Source organism: Strongylocentrotus purpuratus, unplaced genomic scaffold, assembly GCF_000002235.5.
Source record: "Strongylocentrotus purpuratus isolate Spur 01 unplaced genomic scaffold, Spur_5.0 spur5_scaffold_5, whole genome shotgun sequence".
In the NCBI taxonomy this organism is placed as follows: Eukaryota; Metazoa; Echinodermata; class Echinoidea; order Camarodonta; family Strongylocentrotidae; genus Strongylocentrotus; species Strongylocentrotus purpuratus.
Genome location: NW_022145611.1, coordinates 15,815,099 through 15,824,861, shown reverse-complemented (window position 1 = coordinate 15,824,861; position 9,763 = coordinate 15,815,099).

Sequence of the window (9,763 nt, the reverse complement as noted above, 5' to 3'; positions counted from 1 at the left end):
AATTGGGGCCGAAATGGTAAGGGCCGGAGTGGTTCAGCATTTTGGCGGAAAAATATAAATTTTTTAAATGGGCTAGTTTCCTCACAATAAATGTCCCTACATGCCATGAGAAGAACCCTGACCTCCATTTGTTTTAGAAAGGGGCGTGGAAAGAAATATTTGAAAATTTAGAATATACACCAAATTGGGGCCGAAATGGTAAGGGCCGGAGTGGTTCAGCATTTTGGCGGAAAAATATAAAAATTTTAAATGGGCTAGTTTCCTCACAATATATGTCCCTACATGCCATGAGAAGAACCCTGACCTCCATTTGTTTTAGAAAGGGGCGTGGAGAGAAATATTTGAAAATTTAGAATATACACCAAATTGGGGCCGAAATGGTAAGGGCCGGAGTGGTTCAGCATTTTGGCGAAAAAATATAAATTTTTTAAATGGGCTAGTTTCCTCACAATAAATGTCCCTACATGCCATGAGAAGAACCCTGACCTCCATTTGTTTTAGAAAGGGGCGTGGAAAGAAATATTTGAAAATTTAGAATATACACCAAATTGGGGCCGAAATGGTAAGGGCCGGAGTGGTTCAGCATTTTGGCGGAAAAATATAAAATTTTTAAATGGGCTAGTTTCCTCACAATAAATGTCCCTACATGCCATGAGAAGAACCCTGACCTCCATTTGTTTTAGAAAGGGGCGTGGAAAGAAATATTTGAAAATTTAGAATATACACCAAATTGGGGCCGAAATGGTAAGGGCCGGAGTGGTTCAGCATTTTGGCGGAAAAATATAAAATTTTTAAATGGGCTAGTTTCCTCACAATAAATGTCCCTACATGCCATGAGAAGAACCCTGACCTCCATTTGTTTTAGAAAGGGGCGTGGAAGAAATATTTGAAAATTTAGAATATACACCAAATTGGGGCCGAAATGGTAAGGGCCGGAGTGGTTCAGCATTTTGGCGGAAAAATATAAAATTTTTAAATGGGCTAGTTTCCTCACAATAAATGTCCCTACATGCCATGAGAAGAACCCTGACCTCCATTTGTTTTAGAAAGGGGCGTGGAGAGAAATATTTGAAAATTTAGAATATACACCAAATTGGGGCCGAAATGGTAAGGGCCGGAGTGGTTCAGCATTTTGGCGAAAAAATATAAATTTTTTAAATGGGCTAGTTTCCTCACAATAAATGTCCCTACATGCCATGAGAAGAACCCTGACCTCCATTTGCTTTAGAAAGGGGCGTAGGGGCAAATATTGTAAATTTAGAATATACACCAAATTGGGGCCGAAATGGTAAGGGCCGGAGTGGTTCAGCATTTTGGCGAAAAAATATAAAATTTTTAAATGGGCTAGTTTCCTCACAATAAATGTCCCTACATGCCATGAGAAGAACCCTGACCTCCATTTGTTTTGAAAGGGGCGTGGAGAGAAATATTTGAAAATTTAGAATATACACCAAATTGGGGCCGAAATGGTAAGGGCCGGAGTGGTTCAGCATTTTGGCGGAAAAATATAAAATTTTTAAATGGGCTAGTTTCCTCACAATAAATGTCCCTACATGCCATGAGAAGAACCCTGACCTCCATTTGTTTTAGAAAGGGGCGTGGAGAGAAATATTTGAAAATTTAGAATATACACCAAATTGGGGCCGAAATGGTAAGGGCCGGAGTGGTTCAGCATTTTGGCGAAAAAATATAAATTTTTTAAATGGGCTAGTTTCCTCACAATAAATGTCCCTACATGCCATGAGAAGAACCCTGACCTCCATTTGCTTTAGAAAGGGGCGTAGGGGCAAATATTGTAAATTTAGAATATACACCAAATTGGGGCCGAAATGGTAAGGGCCGGAGTGGTTCAGCATTTTGGCGAAAAAATATAAAATTTTTAAATGGGCTAGTTTCCTCACAATAAATGTCCCTACATGCCATGAGAAGAACCCTGACCTCCATTTGTTTTAGAAAGGGGCGTGGAGAGAAATATTTGAAAATTTAGAATATACACCAAATTGGGGCCGAAATGGTAAGGGCCGGAGTGGTTCAGCATTTTGGCGGAAAAATATAAAATTTTTAAATGGGCTAGTTTCCTCACAATAAATGTCCCTACATGCCATGAGAAGAACCCTGACCTCCATTTGTTTTAGAAAGGGGCGTGGAAAGAAATATTTGAAAATTTAGAATATACACCAAATTGGGGCCGAAATGGTAAGGGCCGGAGTGGTTCAGCATTTTGGCGGAAAAATATAAAATTTTTAAATGGGCTAGTTTCCTCACAATAAATGTCCCTACATGCCATGAGAAGAACCCTGACCTCCATTTGTTTTAGAAAGGGGCGTGGAAAGAAATATTTGAAAATTTAGAATATACACCAAATTGGGGCCGAAATGGTAAGGGCCGGAGTGGTTCAGCATTTTGGCGGAAAAATATAAAAATTTTAAATGGGCTAGTTTCCTCACAATAAATGTCCCTACATGCCATGAGAAGAACCCTGACCTCCATTTGTTTTAGAAAGGGGCGTGGAGAGAAATATTTGAAAATTTAGAATATACACCAAATTGGGGCCGAAATGGTAAGGGCCGGAGTGGTTCAGCATTTTGGCGGAAAAATATAAAATTTTTAAATGGGCTAGTTTCCTCACAATAAATGTCCCTACATGCCATGAGAAGAACCCTGACCTCCATTTGTTTTAGAAAGGGGCGTGGAAAGAAATATTTGAAAATTTAGAATATACACCAAATTGGGGCCGAAATGGTAAGGGCCGGAGTGGTTCAGCATTTTGGCGGAAAAATATAAAATTTTTAAATGGGCTAGTTTCCTCACAATAAATGTCCCTACATGCCATGAGAAGAACCCTGACCTCCATTTGTTTTAGAAAGGGGCGTGGAAAGAAATATTTGAAAATTTAGAATATACACCAAATTGGGGCCGAAATGGTAAGGGCCGGAGTGGTTCAGCATTTTGGCGGAAAAATATAAATTTTTTAAATGGGCTAGTTTCCTCACAATAAATGTCCATACATGCCATGAGAAGAACCCTGACCTCCATTTGTTTTAGAAAGGGGCGTGGAAAGAAATATTTGAAAATTTAGAATATACACCAAATTGGGGCCGAAATGGTAAGGGCCGGAGTGGTTCAGCATTTTGGCGGAAAAATATAAAATTTTTAAATGGGCTAGTTTCCTCACAATAAATGTCCCTACATGCCATGAGAAGAACCCTGACCTCCATTTGTTTTAGAAAGGGGCGTGGAAAGAAATATTTGAAAATTTAGAATATACACCAAATTGGGGCCGAAATGGTAAGGGCCGGAGTGGTTCAGCATTTTGGCGGAAAAATATAAAATTTTAAATGGGCTAGTTTCCTCACAATAAATGTCCCTACATGCCATGAGAAGAACCCTGACCTCCATTTGTTTTAGAAAGGGGCGTGGAGAGAAATATTTGAAAATTTAGAATATACACCAAATTGGGGCCGAAATGGTAAGGGCCGGAGTGGTTCAGCATTTTGGCGAAAAAATATAAATTTTTTAAATGGGCTAGTTTCCTCACAATAAATGTCCCTACATGCCATGAGAAGAACCCTGACCTCCATTTGCTTTAGAAAGGGGCGTAGGGCAAATATTGTAAATTTAGAATATACACCAAATTGGGGCCGAAATGGTAAGGGCCGGAGTGGTTCAGCATTTTGGCGAAAAAATATAAAATTTTTAAATGGGCTAGTTTCCTCACAATAAATGTCCATACATGCCATGAGAAGAACCCTGACCTCCATTTGTTTTGAAAGGGGCGTGGAGAGAAATATTTGAAAATTTAGAATATACACCAAATTGGGGCCGAAATGGTAAGGGCCGGAGTGGTTCAGCATTTTGGCGAAAAAATATAAAATTTTAAATGGGCTAGTTTCCTCACAATAAATGTCCCTACATGCCATGAGAAGAACCCTGACCTCCATTTGTTTTAGAAAGGGGCGTGGAGAGAAATATTTGAAAATTTAGAATATACACCAAATTGGGGCCGAAATGGTAAGGGCCGGAGTGGTTCAGCATTTTGGCGAAAAAATATAAATTTTTTAAATGGGCTAGTTTCCTCACAATAAATGTCCATACATGCCATGAGAAGAACCCTGACCTCCATTTGCTTTAGAAAGGGGCGTAGGGCAAATATTGAAAATTTAGAATATACACCAAATTGGGGCCGAAATGGTAAGGGCCGGAGTGGTTCAGCATTTTGGCGGAAAAATATAAAATTTTTAAATGGGCTAGTTTCCTCACAATAAATGTCCCTACATGCCATGAGAAGAACCCTGACCTCCATTTGTATTAGAAAGGGGCGTGGAAAGAAATATTTGAAAATTTAGAATATACACCAAATTGGGGCCGAAATGGTAAGGGCCGGAGTGGTTCAGCATTTTGGCGGAAAAATATAAAATTTTTAAATGGGCTAGTTTCCTCACAATAAATGTCCCTACATGCCATGAGAAGAACCCTGACCTCCATTTGTATTAGAAAGGGGCGTGGAAAGAAATATTTGAAAATTTAGAATATACACCAAATTGGGGCCGAAATGGTAAGGGCCGGAGTGGTTCAGCATTTTGGCGGAAAAATATAAATTTTTTAAATGGGCTAGTTTCCTCACAATAAATGTCCCTACATGCCATGAGAAGAACCCTGACCTCCATTTGTTTAGAAAGGGGCGTGGAAAGAAATATTTGAAAATTTAGAATATACACCAAATTGGGGCCGAAATGGTAAGGGCCGGAGTGGTTCAGCATTTTGGCGGAAAAATATAAATTTTTTAAATGGGCTAGTTTCCTCACAATAAATGTCCCTACATGCCATGAGAAGAACCCTGACCTCCATTTGTTTTAGAAAGGGGCGTGGAAAGAAATATTTGAAAATTTAGAATATACACCAAATTGGGGCCGAAATGGTAAGGGCCGGAGTGGTCAGCATTTTGGCGAAAAAATATAAATTTTTTAAATGGGCTAGTTTCCTCACAATAAATGTCCCTACATGCCATGAGAAGAACCCTGACCTCCATTTGCTTTAGAAAGGGGCGTAGGGGCAAATATTGTAAATTTAGAATATACACCAAATTGGGGCCGAAATGGTAAGGGCCGGAGTGGTTCAGCATTTTGGCGAAAAAATATAAAATTTTTAAATGGGCTAGTTTCCTCACAATAAATGTCCCTACATGCCATGAGAAGAACCCTGACCTCCATTTGTTTTAGAAAGGGGCGTGGAGAGAAATATTTGAAAATTTAGAATATACACCAAATTGGGGCCGAAATGGTAAGGGCCGGAGTGGTTCAGCATTTTGGCGGAAAAATATAAATTTTTAAATGGGCTAGTTTCCTCACAATAAATGTCCCTACATGCCATGAGAAGAACCCTGACCTCCATTTGTTTTAGAAAGGGGCGTGGAAAGAAATATTTGAAAATTTAGAATATACACCAAATTGGGGCCGAAATGGTAAGGGCCGGAGTGGTTCAGCATTTTGGCGGAAAAATATAAAAATTTTAAATGGGCTAGTTTCCTCACAATAAATGTCCCTACATGCCATGAGAAGAACCCTGACCTCCATTTGTTTTAGAAAGGGGCGTGGAGAGAAATATTTGAAAATTTAGAATATACACCAAATTGGGGCCGAAATGGTAAGGGCCGGAGTGGTCCAGCATTTTGGCGAAAAAATATAAATTTTTTAAATGGGCTAGTTTCCTCACAATAAATGTCCATACATGCCATGAGAAGAACCCTGACCTCCATTTGTTTTAGAAAGGGGCGTGGAAAGAAATATTTGAAAATTTAGAATATACACCAAATTGGGGCCGAAATGGTAAGGGCCGGAGTGGTTCAGCATTTTGGCGGAAAAATATAAAATTTTTAAATGGGCTAGTTTCCTCACAATAAATGTCCCTACATGCCATGAGAAGAACCCTGACCTCCATTTGTTTTAGAAAGGGGCGTGGAGAGAAATATTTGAAAATTTAGAATATACACCAAATTGGGGCCGAAATGGTAAGGGCCGGAGTGGTCCAGCATTTTGGCGAAAAAATATAAATTTTTTAAATGGGCTAGTTTCCTCACAATAAATGTCCATACATGCCATGAGAAGAACCCTGACCTCCATTTGTTTTAGAAAGGGGCGTGGAAAGAAATATTTGAAAATTTAGAATATACACCAAATTGGGGCCGAAATGGTAAGGGCCGGAGTGGTTCAGCATTTTGGCGGAAAAATATAAAATTTTTAATGGGCTAGTTTCCTCACAATAAATGTCCCTACATGCCATGAGAAGAACCCTGACCTCCATTTGTTTTAGAAAGGGGCGTGGAAAGAAATATTTGAAAATTTAGAATATACACCAAATTGGGGCCGAAATGGTAAGGGCCGGAGTGGTTCAGCATTTTGGCGGAAAAATATAAAAATTTTAAATGGGCTAGTTTCCTCACAATATATGTCCCTACATGCCATGAGAAGAACCCTGACCTCCATTTGTTTTAGAAAGGGGCGTGGAGAGAAATATTTGAAAATTTAGAATATACACCAAATTGGGGCCGAAATGGTAAGGGCCGGAGTGGTCCAGCATTTTGGCGAAAAAATATAAATTTTTTAAATGGGCTAGTTTCCTCACAATAAATGTCCATACATGCCATGAGAAGAACCCTGACCTCCATTTGTTTTAGAAAGGGGCGTGGAAAGAAATATTTGAAAATTTAGAATATACACCAAATTGGGGCCGAAATGGTAAGGGCCGGAGTGGTTCAGCATTTTGGCGGAAAAATATAAAATTTTTAAATGGGCTAGTTTCCTCACAATATATGTCCCTACATGCCATGAGAAGAACCCTGACCTCCATTTGTTTTAGAAAGGGGCGTGGAGAGAAATATTTGAAAATTTAGAATATACACCAAATTGGGGCCGAAATGGTAAGGGCCGGAGTGGTCCAGCATTTTGGCGAAAAAATATAAATTTTTTAAATGGGCTAGTTTCCTCACAATAAATGTCCATACATGCCATGAGAAGAACCCTGACCTCCATTTGTTTTAGAAAGGGGCGTGGAAAGAAATATTTGAAAATTTAGAATATACACCAAATTGGGGCCGAAATGGTAAGGGCCGGAGTGGTTCAGCATTTTGGCGGAAAAATATAAAATTTTTAAATGGGCTAGTTTCCTCACAATAAATGTCCCTACATGCCATGAGAAGAACCCTGACCTCCATTTGTTTTAGAAAGGGGCGTGGAAAGAAATATTTGAAAATTTAGAATATACACCAAATTGGGGCCGAAATGGTAAGGGCCGGAGTGGTTCAGCATTTTGGCGGAAAAATATAAAATTTTTAAATGGGCTAGTTTCCTCACAATAAATGTCCCTACATGCCATGAGAAGAACCCTGACCTCCATTTGTTTTAGAAAGGGGCGTGGAGAGAAATATTTGAAAATTTAGAATATACACCAAATTGGGGCCGAAATGGTAAGGGCCGGAGTGGTTCAGCATTTTGGTGAAAAAATATAAATTTTTTAAATGGGCTAGTTTCCTCACAATAAATGTCCCTACATGCCATGAGAAGAACCCTGACCTCCATTTGCTTTAGAAAGGGGCGTAGGGGCAAATATTGTAAATTTAGAATATACACCAAATTGGGGCCGAAATGGTAAGGGCCGGAGTGGTTCAGCATTTTGGCGAAAAAATATAAAATTTTTAAATGGGCTAGTTTCCTCACAATAAATGTCCATACATGCCATGAGAAGAACCCTGACCTCCATTTGTTTTGAAAGGGGCGTGGAGAGAAATATTTGAAAATTTAGAATATACACCAAATTGGGGCCGAAATGGTAAGGGCCGGAGTGGGTCAGCATTTTGGCGGAAAAATATAAAATTTTTAAATGGGCTAGTTTCCTCACAATAAATGTCCCTACATGCCATGAGAAGAACCCTGACCTCCATTTGTTTTAGAAAGGGGCGTGGAAAGAAATATTTGAAAATTTAGAATATACACCAAATTGGGGCCGAAATGGTAAGGGCCGGAGTGGTCAGCATTTTGGCGAAAAAATATAAATTTTTTAAATGGGCTAGTTTCCTCACAATAAATGTCCCTACATGCCATGAGAAGAACCCTGACCTCCATTTGCTTTAGAAAGGGGCGTAGGGGCAAATATTGTAAATTTAGAATATACACCAAATTGGGGCCGAAATGGTAAGGGCCGGAGTGGTTCAGCATTTTGGCGAAAAAATATAAAATTTTTAAATGGGCTAGTTTCCTCACAATAAATGTCCCTACATGCCATGAGAAGAACCCTGACCTCCATTTGTTTTAGAAAGGGGCGTGGAGAGAAATATTTGAAAATTTAGAATATACACCAAATTGGGGCCGAAATGGTAAGGGCCGGAGTGGTTCAGCATTTTGGCGGAAAAATATAAAATTTTTAAATGGGCTAGTTTCCTCACAATAAATGTCCCTACATGCCATGAGAAGAACCCTGACCTCCATTTGTTTTAGAAAGGGGCGTGGAAAGAAATATTTGAAAATTTAGAATATACACCAAATTGGGGCCGAAATGGTAAGGGCCGGAGTGGTTCAGCATTTTGGCGGAAAAATATAAAAATTTTAAATGGGCTAGTTTCCTCACAATAAATGTCCCTACATGCCATGAGAAGAACCCTGACCTCCATTTGTTTTAGAAAGGGGCGTGGAGAGAAATATTTGAAAATTTAGAATATACACCAAATTGGGGCCGAAATGGTAAGGGCCGGAGTGGTCCAGCATTTTGGCGAAAAAATATAAATTTTTTAAATGGGCTAGTTTCCTCACAATAAATGTCCATACATGCCATGAGAAGAACCCTGACCTCCATTTGTTTTAGAAAGGGGCGTGGAAAGAAATATTTGAAAATTTAGAATATACACCAAATTGGGGCCGAAATGGTAAGGGCCGGAGTGGTTCAGCATTTTGGCGGAAAAATATAAAATTTTTAAATGGGCTAGTTTCCTCACAATATATGTCCCTACATGCCATGAGAAGAACCCTGACCTCCATTTGTTTTAGAAAGGGGCGTGGAGAGAAATATTTGAAAATTTAGAATATACACCAAATTGGGGCCGAAATGGTAAGGGCCGGAGTGGTCCAGCATTTTGGCGAAAAAATATAAATTTTTTAAATGGGCTAGTTTCCTCACAATAAATGTCCATACATGCCATGAGAAGAACCCTGACCTCCATTTGTTTTAGAAAGGGGCGTGGAAAGAAATATTTGAAAATTTAGAATATACACCAAATTGGGGCCGAAATGGTAAGGGCCGGAGTGGTTCAGCATTTTGGCGGAAAAATATAAATTTTTAAATGGGCTAGTTTCCTCACAATAAATGTCCCTACATGCCATGAGAAGAACCCTGACCTCCATTTGTTTTAGAAAGGGGCGTGGAAAGAAATATTTGAAAATTTAGAATATACACCAAATTGGGGCCGAAATGGTAAGGGCCGGAGTGGTTCAGCATTTTGGCGGAAAAATATAAAAATTTTAAATGGGCTAGTTTCCTCACAATAAATGTCCCTACATGCCATGAGAAGAACCCTGACCTCCATTTGTTTTAGAAAGGGGCGTGGAGAGAAATATTTGAAAATTTAGAATATACACCAAATTGGGGCCGAAATGGTAAGGGCCGGAGTGGTTCAGCATTTTGGCGAAAAAATATAAATTTTTTAAATGGGCTAGTTTCCTCACAATAAATGTCCCTACATGCCATGAGAAGAACCCTGACCTCCATTTGTTTTAGA